The sequence below is a fragment of the Misgurnus anguillicaudatus genome, chromosome 23 (genome assembly GCF_027580225.2).
Source record: "Misgurnus anguillicaudatus chromosome 23, ASM2758022v2, whole genome shotgun sequence".
NCBI classification, from domain to species: Eukaryota; Metazoa; Chordata; class Actinopteri; order Cypriniformes; family Cobitidae; genus Misgurnus; species Misgurnus anguillicaudatus.
In genome coordinates this window covers 3,190,826-3,204,452 of record NC_073359.2, presented here as the reverse complement: position 1 = coordinate 3,204,452, position 13,627 = coordinate 3,190,826, and the positions used below count along the sequence as shown (strand labels likewise).

The following is a 13,627-nucleotide window of genomic DNA, read 5'->3' as shown; positions in this document are numbered from 1 at the left end:
TAGTTTCTTTAGAGAGAGCAAACTGAATGTGTCTGGTGCCTGAATTCAGCGGAGCTGAACGCGCGTCACGTCACAGACCAGCAGGTGTCAGATTTCATTTATTCCTGTCAGAGTTCGCGAGGCGAGCTGACTGACCAGACGAAGGCAGAAGCCGCGTGCTTACTCGTTTTTGTTATAATATACATATATGATGTTTAATATAAGCGAGATCGTTTTGTTGTTGTGTTTATCATCAATAAAAATAATAAACCCATCATTCAAGCAGCGCTTTATGGAGAAGTAGCTGGTTGCTCTGCTTGGGACTGGCTGGTTCTTTGAGAATTACCAGCGCACCTTGACTCAAGCACTTAAATAAACCAACTGTTGCACTCGCGTTGCATGCAAATTCATAAGCAATTTAACGCAGCGTACGCAAGCACTGCATTTAAACAGTTGCGTACTTCAAAAGTGAAAATGTGCACATCTGCATGCGCATTTATAAGCCCCTCCCACACGGTGACACCGGTATCACCGGGTTTGTGACGCGCTGATTAACCGGTGGGAAAATTACGTCACCGCGGCAACCCTAGTCATTAATTACATTATTTTCATTTTTTGGCGAACTATCCTTATTTAGTAGTCACGCTGTTCCCTTTGGGGGCGGAGGCGAGAACACAAGCTTATACAGTATGTATATACACACAGACAATGACGCCCCCGCTGCACGCTAAAATCTCCGTAAAAAAAGCCAATTTCAACCGCAAAATTTGTAAGTGGCCACTAGAGGTCACTAAGTTTATTTTTCCATTGAATGTCAATCACATTACCGGGTTGAGACTGTGAACCCCGGAATCTGAAAAGCTTGTGTTTTTCTTGCCCGTCTCTTGGGGAATTAGGATATGTCCTTTGATTATAAAGTAAGTCAGCGATTGTTGCAAGCAGCATTATACTCAAGATTTGCAGTTGCACCCCTTGGTGAGCGGAATGAGCTAGGTGTGTAGTTTGTGTTATGTTTATGAAACTTTATCTTTGTTTGTGTCGTTGTCTGTTTGCAAGCTGTTCGCGTGGTCTGAAGCGCTTCATGTGTTAACACAATGTTTATATTTTGTGCCTTTTTATTTCTATGTCTTAAATGTAATTTAAAATACTGTGATAAACTTATAAGTATAAAAATCAATGTTAACAGATCTCAACTAACAGAATCGGCAATAAAATGAAAATCACAAATTTTGAAAAAAAACACGTTTCTCGTTTTCTCGAAACTTGTGCTGCCGACTTGTGTTACTGGTTTCTGTGACGGGTCACATATTTTAATGAACTTATTATTGATTAATGATCTTGCCTTAAGCGCACGTCTCCAAATCCAATTTTGCTAATTTCACGACTGGAAAAATGGTTTATGCACCAAGCACACAGTATAAAAGGGTTGTTCCTATTCCGGTAATGAGTAATGGGTGTGTTTTAGGCATAACGTGCAATAAACCAGTGAGAGTTTTTAGCTCTCATCCCCTTTAAAATGACGATTTCCTATTTTGTTAAAGGAATTATAAACTGAAAAACTAAGATGAAGAAGAAGACCACCAGTTTAACATTGATGAAAAAAATTGTGTTGTTTTTATTTGTATTGAATTTATATTTTTGGTATTAAAACCTTTAAAAGACATTTACTTTCATGTGTTTAACATGTCGTGTATAAATGCGATCCATTCATTCATTCATCAATAAACAGCTTTCCCATCATTGTTGCTGTTAAATAAATGTTATAATAAAGATACGGTGCGCATGTGTTATGATTATTTAACATGTTCTTATGCACCACGTCCGTGTAGAACAACTCGCAGGTATCACACACCAGATGTGCACGTTAAATAGCGCAAGTTTAGTCAGACAGAGTCTACTTAAAAATGCTATATTTCCAAACGACAGCCACGCACTGCCTCTTTGGCTATATCTAACAATTTTGCAATTAAAATGGAGCAGAGATGAGAAGAGAATGGATAAAATAGCCCTGGCCACAAATGCAGCAAGATGCTACAAAATTACAGAAATGTTCAAGCAAGCAGGTCTGTCAAAATTACAAGTACAAGAACACATCTTGGTTAGTTATTGCCTAATAAGTCCAATAAGTCACTGGCGCAGCTTCTGCAGGTTTCAAAGTCAGGTGTCGGTGTGCCGTGTTGTTTTGTGTACCATCATTACTGGGGAAGAAAAGGAAACACAATCAGGTGGAATTATTATTTTTGAACGCAAACTGTACTTTATGGGGCGGTTTCCCAGACCAGAATTAGCTTAATCCAGGACTAGGCCTTAGTTTAATTAGGAAATATAACTAGTTTTAACAAACATGCCTTACTAAAAACATTACCTGTGTGCATTTTGAGGTAAAACAAAGGGCACTGATGTATTTTAAGATATGTAAGTGATGAAAGTTGTTTTCAATTTGGAGAGCTCTTAAAAGTGTTTAAGTCTAGGACTAGTCTAATCCCTGTCTGGGAAACTGCCCCTAAATGTATTAACACAACCAAAAGTGAAAGTGTTTTAGCGCTGTCAGTGGCACTGAATGGCATAGCAATTCACTCAGAACTTTTGTGTTATTTTGAAAATATGTACACAGCTGTCATGATGGTTATTTGCTGAGTAGCGCTGTGATAACGGCTGCAGTGAGACTGAAATCTGAGAATCACAGAAAAGTCAAATTCTGAATGTTTTGCCTTTTCTGAATATAACTGATTTTTTCAGATCCAATGGACAAAACAAATGAAGCAGTGGACAGCTCAGTGTTTCTCTCTCTGTTGGTGTTACTGCCTCAGTTTCTCATCATTGAAGCTCTGTGGATGTGGTAAGAAAAATATCAAGTAAAACTCAAAACTGCATAACATACAGTGAATATTTTGATATGAATTCAGATTTCAAGTGTATGAATTTTGATACCACAGCTTTTTCATCAGCATGAGTAAACTGAGTTCATCTAAAAACAAAACTGATGAAAAAAAACAAAAAGAGATGAGAAATACTTTATAATTTTCTGTAATACAATAAACTAACGGTCAGATTTTATAACATGATCTCTTTCTGTGTGTTTGTCATTGTTAGATGTTGCAGGTCTGTGAGTAGATCAGCTGTCTGTCCATCAGAACTACTGGAGTGATGTCACAACTCTCTTTATGACATCATCACCTAGCAACAGTCTCTCAGCAGTGACATCAGTGATGCAGTGATGTCATATACAGTGACATATTAATGACAGTTCAGTGTAAATAATCTAATGCTGAAATAGATGAATTATTCATTGAAGTATTGAGTTTATCATTCAACAGTCTTGTGTCAGTGTCAGATCAACTGTAACATCACAATGAATAAATCCTGTAAAAACTTTGCTATAGTGCATCTTTATGTAGATGATACTGTGATCTACTTTCATCTTCACTATAAGTCAGGCTGTTATTAAACTCAATTATGTTTTTAGTTAGGTTAGGATTTTTTACAGGGATATTACATAATGGGAAAGTTTAAAGCACTTATACTTAAAAAGAAGTTTATCTGTTTTTAGGGTGTTTTATTGCTATTCTCAAGCTGGATTTTGTATAAATACATTTACATAACATTTAAGTGTTTACAAATAGTTTTGAAAGTCGTTTATATTAGTGAACTTTGTTCTCTATTTTTATTGTTTTATGTAATTTCATCTTTGTGTAATAATGTGTCTTCTCTGCAAGGTCTCCCTCAAAAAGAGTTGAGAGACTTAGTTAAATAAAGATGAAATAAAAGTACACATAAAACGTTAATTTTGATTGGTCATTTACTGTTTTAACAAGAGAGTTTATTTAATCATAAAAGTGCTGTCATCATTTCCTCACCCTCATGTTGAACTAAACATTCTAAATTATGTTGAACACATCAGGGTTTTTAATGATAAAACCACACAGTTGACAGCAGAGGTGGACAATAACTTATTGGTGGACAGAAACAATTTATTTGAGTCTGTACACAAGAGAAAAAAGTCACTGAGTAAAAAAGTAGTAATGTGAGTAAGATATTTTTTTTTCTTTTCTATTACGTGATTGTTTTTTAGCAGGAGACAAACAGTCTATCAGTATTATTCTTGTAGGGTGATGTGTCTTGAAGTTTTGATTTTTTTTAACCAACTGACTTCATTCACAACAAAATGGATGAAGGTCGATCCTGAGTGCAGTGATCGCATCCATGGCCGTACTTAAAGAGTATGAAGTATGAATAATGGTCAAGTGAATGATTTTTGTATGTATTTGCTCACCTATTTCAGGCAAAATCAACATCAATAAGCAGAGGATTCACACATTACAATAAAGAAAATATTAAGATGCAGTAATTTTCTTGAAACATCACAGTAACCGTGTGCATGTCTGTTGCTGCGTCCGAAACCGCCTACTACATACTATATAGTATGCGAAAAGCAGTAGGCGAGGCGAGTAGTATGTCCGAATACATAGTATTCGAAAAACAGTATGCGAAAAGTACCCGGATGACCTACTACTTCCGGCTAGATTTTGCAGTGTGCATACGATGGACGCTTCACTATCCCATGATGCCCCGGGAGAGGAGTTATCCAACGAAGAAGACGAGGCATGCGGTTGTTTTCGCGCTGAAATGACATGACGTGATGACGACGTATATCACGTGATGTAGCAACATGGCGGATGTAGTACGTCCGAATCTCATTCATACTACCAGGATTCATACTATACAGTACCTACTGTTTTAACGCTAAGTAAGTAGGTACTTCATCTAATTCAGTACCTACTATACAGTATGCGGTTTCGGACGCAGCCTGTGTTTAGTTGACTTCTTCATTTAGGTTAGATGTAACCATTTCACCCAATACAGCCGAGTCAACTGCCTCTAGTGGACAAAAACAACACTGCACCAAATATACAAGAGTCTCTCTGTGGTGTACAGATCAAAATGATTTCCAAAGTGAATTCACTAAATAACAAAAAAGAAAGTCATGTTTAATTTAAAGGGGTCACATCAACTTGAAAATTCTGTCTACATTGTTGAACTTTCACAGTTTATTAAAATAATGTTCCCAAAACTCAAAAGTTTTTAAAGACCCCATTTAGGTACAGATATGTGGTGTCAGTATGAACCTCGAGGTATTAATATGAACTCTTTATGTGCACAGGTGTACTTTTTAAAAGAGTACCGCCCCAGTGACATCTAGAGATCATTTATGTAGCCGGGTTAAGAGTACCTTTGTTTAAAATAAAGGAAAACAAAACAGTGGCTTAACATTAAACTGGGGTCCTTTTATTCCTGACCACACTCAAAAGAAGTGCAGCATTAAAGGGATAGTTCACCCAAAACTGAAAACTCTGTCATCATTTACTCACCCTCATGTTGTTACAAACCTGTAAAATTTACTTTGTTCTGATGAGTACAAAGGAAGATATTTTGAGAAATGTTTGTAACCAAACCGTTCGTGGACCCCATTCACTTACATTGTAGGAAAAATAATACTATGGAAGTAAATGGGGTTCACAAACGGTTTGGTTACAAACATTTCTCAAAATATCTTCCTTTGTTTATAAGAAAAATGAAATTGATACAGGTTTGTAACAACATGAGGGTGAGTAAATGATGACAGAATTTTAAATTTTGGGTGAACTATCCCTTTAAGTATTTTCTTGCTTTCTTTTAGTGTTGGTTTTGACAATTTTTAAAGTGGACAAAAAACATATAACACTGAAATAACACAGGTTACTTCAATTGGCATAACACAGAAATAAAATAAAATAAAACATTAAATTGTTTCTTTGGCTGTAATACTCCGTAATGCACACAAGCCCCTTAGTTACACAAGAAAACACTACTTTTCACTTAAGCAAACAACGGTAGTGGCCCAATTGTGCTCTGAAAGATAATACAAATACAAAAAGATACATATAGGGCCAATTAGAATTCACTTATCACTCACATTACATAGTAACACAAGCAGCATTTAGTATTTTAACCCCAATCAAACAAAAGCACATTATCACATGAATAGCAAGTATAAACACATTCAACACGCATCCATTACATTTTAAGAAATCAAAGACACATCAACAAAGAAAATAATAAACAAAACTTACTTTGCAACAGTCTCCTTTAGCTCACGTGACATACAGCTTTGCGTGTGAACTCACATTTAACCTCTCCCCTCTAATACAACAAAGAGAGAGAGTTTCCAAACCCTTAGTACAACACTTTATTAAACATTAGCTGCATTACAAATTACAAATGTATCACTCAGTATCATAATACAGCACTTACGCTCAATATGAGAAATCTCCAACCAGCACAAACAACGTGACGAAAACCGCTCGCTCGAGGAGATCAAAACACAGCACAAACCAACAACACGAAGCCATCCACTGATCAATCTTTAAAAGATGCAATCATTACACACTCACAAGTTGATATTTTATGTTTTGTCCTCAGTTTATAAACTTTATCAACGCTTTCTCACCGCATGGAGCTTTGTTTACTTTCTAGTCTCTCGCGCTCTGCGCTCAAGCTCACGTGCTCATCGTATATTCGTGCTACAACACTTTTTTTATTAAAACACATTACTGGTCATTATTTATTTACACAAGCAAGAACGCTGTTTTAAGTGCATTAAATTAATGGTTTATCACATGCTTTGTTTTATTTAAGTGCAATTAAATTATTTTACCCGGTTATACTTATAACATTTGTTTCTGACAGTGTATGGATTATATTATTACTGGGAAACATGAAGACATGATGCACTGCTGTAAATCTACCACATAAAGACTTCAAGTTTATTCCAGGAGAGGGCGACACACAACAGAGTCTAATGTACTACAACATACACAAAACAAGGAGTCCTCAGAAACAGAGAGAGACTCTTAGAGTTTAGATTGACAGAAATTGTGAAAGAAGGAAACTAACTTGAAATTTAATTGTAAGTTATGTCAATATTAATTGACATTCTTGTAAATTTTACACCTATTTACTGTATATCACTCAGTATAATACTGCAAAATATTTATAAAGTAAATAACTCTAATTCACATTGCATTATGGGAATTTTCTGTGACATCAAACATCATATACAGTAATTTAAATGACCAAGCCAGATATAACAATCACATCATGATAGATCTGCAGGAGAATGAGACTACATTTTTAGACAAGTGCAGGATGATAAACATCAATGTTTGGTTTGCAGGTTCATTTGGCTCTAAACAGACCGCTTAGTGATGTCAAATTACAAAAGTGATTCAAAGGAAACTTCTCCGTGTGATTTCTTGAATCGCTTTACATCTAATGTCACAAAACGGTGTTACGCATCCTCACTCTTTTTAAAGTGGGTATGGGTCTCCAGTGCGCTCCCTTGCATTCATTTCTAATGAGGAATAATCATAACTCCTCTAATCTTTACCGGATTTTCACACGGTTTGAGTTGTTATAAGCGGCAGAGATTTAGTTATGATACAGGACGCTGTCACACATACTTTGTATGCTCTTTAAGTATGGCATATTGACAGAGGCAGACACTACTTAAGTGTTTTACTTTCTAGGTAAAAGTAAATTTTCAAGTATCTGTATTTTATCAGTGTTTTTCTTTGGAAAACTTATATTCCAAAGCATATTATCATAATTTTTACTCCACTACATTTCATATTTCAAGTTTTTGGTTTATATTTAAGTACATTAAACATCTACTTTTTTTACTTTTACTTAAAAAGTACTTTAGAACACAATTTTAATGTAATTTTTACGTAATTATGTATTTTATGTATTAGGTATTAAATTAATTTTAATATGAATGAATTGAGAATGAATTGGCTGTGAGAATTTTCAATCCAAATAGCGGCCGCGCTACTGAAGCGCCATCTAGTGGCTGTTGCTAAAAGCGAATCAGAGTTTCCCCTCTTGTTCCTTCTATACTCTTTGCAGAGCTTTGACGACTCTGTCACAACAAAACCCTCCCGTTTTATAGCAACTTCCCATTGCCTCCTCATGCCTGTATCACTGGGAAACCTTCAAATGTCAAGAAAAAACAGCGAGAGATCATGAGAGAGAGTACCAGTTCCTGCTGAACATTGACATAATATTATAAATAATAACGTAAAATAACCAAAATGATTGTTCAATCTTACTTGTGAAATGTAATCCCATGTGATCTGGAATCAATATTGCGCCGGTTATTGCAACCGTAAACTACAAAAAATACGGCCATAGTGTGGCTTTCTTTCCGTTAACTCCCGTTGACTCTGGTGCTAGCGTACAGTGAGGAGACCCATCCAATATGGCGCCGACGCTTGATGCGTTCCAGCACGTCATGAGGTGTCTACGTATATAATGTCTATGGCTGCTACTACTACTGCAGCTTCACTACAGATACAGCTTCTCAAACTGTCTTTTTAAGCACATTGTGTATTTATTTATGTCAAACAATCTTGTAGGCACAATAACCACTAAAGGAAGATATAGTGTTGTCAAGGTTCATCTGTCCATGCAAGTGGGTATTTTTTCCAAGGCTATTTGATTATAGAATGAAAATAATATTTTCTCTGTAATTTACAGAAAACATAAATTTAAAACTAACTTCATAAGCTGGCTATAACCTCTACTAAGGTAAACATGAAGGTAAATGTAGTCACAATCTGTTGTTGCATCTGCTATTCTAAAAAGTTTGATGTTTGTCTGGATTTAAACTGTATTAAGAAATGTCTAGGGCGGTGTATGAAATAACTCCCTGTACAATTCATTCCCAGACAGCACACGTACGTCTGCCCGACGTCGGCTCAAGAGCGTACGTCGGCCTCCTTATTTAAAACATCTAATAAGTATCGGCCAGGCATCTGCCAAATCTTCAGTCAAGTCGACGGTATTTCCCGCTCATCAAGCTTGTCTGTTACGTCGGCTTTGGGTCGGATAACTATACCGGAGGCCGATGCCGCGCTTCTCTCTGTTGGTGCGTGCCCAGTTATTCCTCCCTTTGCAACCACCAGAGCAAGGGCGACATTATGGGTGTAAGTATGTACAAGAACTAAGTAAATGATAATAAGTGAAGAAAAATGGAATCCGTTAAGTAAATGTAAATGTTTTAATATAATATACAAGTAAAATAAATAAAATAGCAGCGCCTTCTTTGCTTTTAATGACACACAGCTGCTAAGTTCCATTATTCCGAAGCAGAAGGGGGCAGTAATGTACATACGCTGGTTGCCAGCCGCCGTTAATACTCAAGTAAGTTAGAGAAAATGCAACTGGGGAAAGTGAGGAAAAATAAGGAATTATTGGCTTGTTTTACACGTATCATTGTTTTGTGTTCCCCTCCTTCATAAAAAAACAAACAATTCCACGTCAACTCGAACACGCAAAACCGCGGTATGAAGCATTGTCATGAGCATGCCAAACCAACAGATGGCGATATATTCCTTAACCAAGAGAAGCCACTCCAGACTCGTCTTGCCATGAACAAGGAAAAAGTGCGGGAGCTCACTTAGCAAACGTCCGTGGTTCAGGTAAGTTTTCGACAAAAATCTTATATTAAATGTCTGTGACTCTTAAAAGTTAGTATAAGGCACTCCGTCTACTACAGCACAGCAAATAAAGTCATAGTTAGTAACATTTGTAGTACTTGCAGCGCTATTCAGACTTGAGGCATTTTTGCTAAAATGTTTGTGTATTATTATAATTTCCATTAATTTTTGTTGTTCTAAAATGTTTCTGTGAAGCAATACGTGTCAGTTTGTTGTTATGTATAGTCTGACCGACTAGAGGTAATGTTAACGTTGAGGACACAAATGTCATTTATCGTCTAGTTTTTTATACTATGACAAAATGTGGTACTTGAAATCAATCTAAATACCTTTCACTTGTTCAGTATTGTGTTTTTGTTGCTATATAACGATGCACTTAATATAGGCAGATGGCCATTGCTTTTCTGAACAGCAGTTGGAAGTATTCTGAGGTAATTTAAATTTTAGGAAAAATACGAAGATGAGTATCGATGATTATATAATTGAGTTCAATAACATAGTAATTATGGTTGTTTAATTTCTTTATGAGTGTTTGTTTGGTGTTTAAATGATCAAGTTTAAATCATCGAGCAGTTTTAGTTACTGTATAAAGTGTATTATTATGATCTGTATGATAGTTTGAGTGCTTACAATGGCAGCAAATTTAAAAGCAAAACAAACAAGATGTTTATGTAAGTTAGTTTAGATACTTTGACAACCATTTTGTTATGCACAGTGCAATCTGATTTACGTTATTGTATGTCAGATGAATGAAATGTACAGTGATTTAATGAACAGGTGTTTCATATCATAGTCATTTGCCATACTGTGTATTTTAAACACATCAAGGGCTGGAAATGACTGAATACATTTCTTGCCTTTTTCCTTAGCTAATATTTCCCTCAGCTAATATTTTCCTTATATATGTTTCTTCTCTTCTTGTGTGTAAACAGGTCATTGGCACTGCTGTGTAAGTATTTCACTGACAGACACCTCAAGACATTTTAGTGGGTGTAACTGGAAATCTTTTATGTAAATCTGTAATATTCAATTGTTATGTTTTATGTCTTTGCAAAACAGATCACAACATAATTTGCTGTAAGTTGTTTTTAACCAGCTGTTACAGACATTTTTATTATTTGACTTTACCCCTAAGTGTTTTTAATCTTAACCATACTGTCATATTAGTTTTATCGGAGAAAGGACATGCCACCTCTAAGCCATCTGTTTCTCTGTGCAGGGCATGTACATCTAGGATGCGGCCTATCCAGATGAGATTCTCTCCAATGCCAGCAAACCGACAGTGGAAGACACGAGCCAGCACTTCTCCCCCCACATTGCCTCAGGCTTTGGAGATAACCACTTATAACTGCTCCCTCTTCATGAGACCGGATGCTATGTTGGGATCACCGGGGCCTCCATCGCCCGGCATGTACACGCTACATCAGGTGTAAGTAAGACGCACACTTACTGCTTCCCTGGAGCTTGTGTTCTCAATGTTTCTGTGCAGGTGCCTGGGATAATGAAGACAATTTGGGTTGTTGTGTTACACGCCAGGTGAACAACATCAGAGTGCGGCAGTCAGAGATCCTAAAGAAGGACTCCATATGTTTAGTCGAGACAGTACGCCGTACATCTCTTATGACAAGGATATTTGTTTCAGGACCGCTTTCCCGATACTGACAAGGACATTTAAGGTTCAATGGACAACTTGCTTTCAATGAATGGTTAATGTCTGCAGCCCTTTTCACACACACATTATGGAAAAAATACAGAAAACACATCCAGGAGTTGTTCGGGATTATTTGATTTTGGTCAATTCACGCTGCCAATAGTTTTCTGAATTTGTTTGTGCTTTCACACACATGCCATAAAGACATGACATATTTAAAGTCTTGCACTTGGTAGGTTTTTTTTGTAGCATCTGTAGTTTGCTTATCCGTGATTATCTCTCGAGAAACCACACGTGTATTTTTTTGTTTATGATAAGATCATAAAGGAGTGCGTTACACCAGTGCTTCCCAATCCTGGTCCTCGAGCACCCCCTCCCAAAAAGTTTTAGATGTCTCCTTATTTAACTCATCAGCTTGTTAGGGAGACATGTTTACCATTTTGGAAAGAGGCTGATAACTTGAATCAGGTGTTTTAAATAAGTTTTTGGGAGGGGGTGCTCGAGGACCAGGATTTGGAAGCACTGCGTTACACGCTGTTTTGTTATTCTGGTGAATGTTCATAGCTGATAGTGACTCCCTGATTTCTTCTTCAGTCCAGTCTGCAGATATTTCTCATTGTGAATGTTAATCTGCATTTAAATCTGCCATGTCAAAGGGGAAAAGGCTATATTTTTGTTGTGATGACACAATATTTATGTTGACTAATTATTGACGTTGAAATTGACACCGCCGATTCAATCGACCAAACGCAACAGCTCTAAGTCTAGCATACACATAATTGCATTCACTAACCTTTGCCTCAGGTTATAAATAACTTAATAATCACAACTATCCACTACCTAAAAAGCTATGAACAGCAGTCATGCAAATTTTCTCAATTTGCTTTTCTATTTCTACTAGCAATTATGTGAGCTGCAGTCTGGATCCTGCCTCTGTCAGATGACCTAACACAAATGGAAAGATGACATCGGCCCTTGCAAGGACTTCAGACAATGCCAGCACTGGACTACATACAGTGGTAATCATGTGCGTTTCATGTTTAACTTTATGCCTTTTGGAGATCATTTTATCTTCCCCTCGCTTAAATGTTTACATTAACAGAATTTTTTTACCAGGGGTGCCCAAACTTGTGCATGTCACTGTACTGATATATACTATACAAATAATGTAAGTTGAATTTACTTATTTAAAACACATTATACTAAGCACTATACGGCAATGTTGTTTTTAACGTTTGTGCATAATATATTATTTTTTGTCTTTTTCATTCATTAGATTTTCAGGAGTCTGTGTCAAATTTTATTTCGAGGTTTGATAGCTTTACATGTCTTTCATTGTGCTTTAGTGATCACACAGGCCCTGTTTATGTTCTTAACCGGCATGAGTTTATTTATTGTGATATACACAAAACAAGATATTTTGATAAATGATGTTAAGTACACAGCTAGTCATTTACTTCCATAAAATTTATTTTTCCTATTATGGAAGTCAATGGGTACCATCAACTGTATGATTGACATCATTTATCAGATTAAAGAATTTCTGGCAAGTTTATAACAACATGAAGGTGAGTAAATGATACAATTATAATTTTTATATAAACTTTTAGCTTTGAAGGATTATTTACTCAACCCCATGTCATCCAAGATGTTTGTCTTTCTTTCTTTGGCCAAACAAAATTAGAGTTATATTAAATACTGTCCTGGCCAGTGGCGGCTCGTGACTGCTCTTCTGAGGGGTGCGAATTCAAAATAAGTGTTCAGAGTGTCATGTGTGTTGCTCGTGTTTTCAAAAATGTGTGTTTGTTGCGTCGTGTAAACCATGTGCATCACGTGTCTTGTCAGGGGAAGTGCCTGCTGCACGCGCGTCAAAACCGTTTATGATAAAAGAGATGCTCACGTTCACAAAATACACACAACACATTCACTTAACATTAAACTCTGATTACGCATGAGATAATCTTTTATCATGGGCCATTCAGACGTGTGTGCGGCGGTCACTTATTTTGACATGACACCACGTGATTCACATGCGTTTATGCGATAGGCCTAACACATATTTTGAGATGACGAGCCACACACATGACGGGCTACATACATGTTGGGATGAGCTTCGCATTGCATTGTCTCGGAAGATCAAGTCATTGTCCGCCACTGGTCCTGGTTCTTCAATGCTTGATAATGGCATTGACTGGGCATCAGTGTTTTGAAGTTCCGGGGGTGCATCCATCCATCGTTGGAGTGATCCATATATAACCCAGTGGGTCTTCTGACGCGGGATTATGGGCTTGTGAGAGGAGCTTTATATTTTAAGCTTTAAGCGAGTTACGATGCATATGTAATGTAAACAGACTACAACAACTCAATCGCATTGTTTCTCACGTGTCTCTGTGTTTCATCACAATTCATATTACGACTAGTCATGAGATACATAACATCCAATGCGATAACATGTGCCGCC

The 13,627-nt window shown here is 36.7% G+C and overlaps 2 protein-coding genes and 1 long non-coding RNA gene across 3 annotated transcripts in view; 2 read left to right on the top strand and 1 right to left on the bottom strand.

Annotated features, from left to right (window-relative positions):
• Nucleotides 1-13,627, top strand: part of LOC129454237 (uncharacterized) — a 177,447-nt gene that overhangs the window by 87,613 nt on the left and 76,207 nt on the right. The gene's annotated exons all lie outside the window — the stretch shown is intronic.
• Nucleotides 1-13,627, top strand: part of LOC129453071 (uncharacterized) — a 32,672-nt gene that overhangs the window by 11,219 nt on the left and 7,826 nt on the right. The gene's annotated exons all lie outside the window — the stretch shown is intronic.
• LOC141359576 (uncharacterized) lies at nt 5,749-6,540 on the bottom strand. The gene is made up of 4 exons (XR_012366088.1): nt 6,467-6,540; nt 6,271-6,380; nt 6,090-6,159; nt 5,749-5,868 (listed from the first exon to the last, which is right to left on the bottom strand). It is a non-coding gene; the product is annotated as an uncharacterized lncRNA (long non-coding RNA).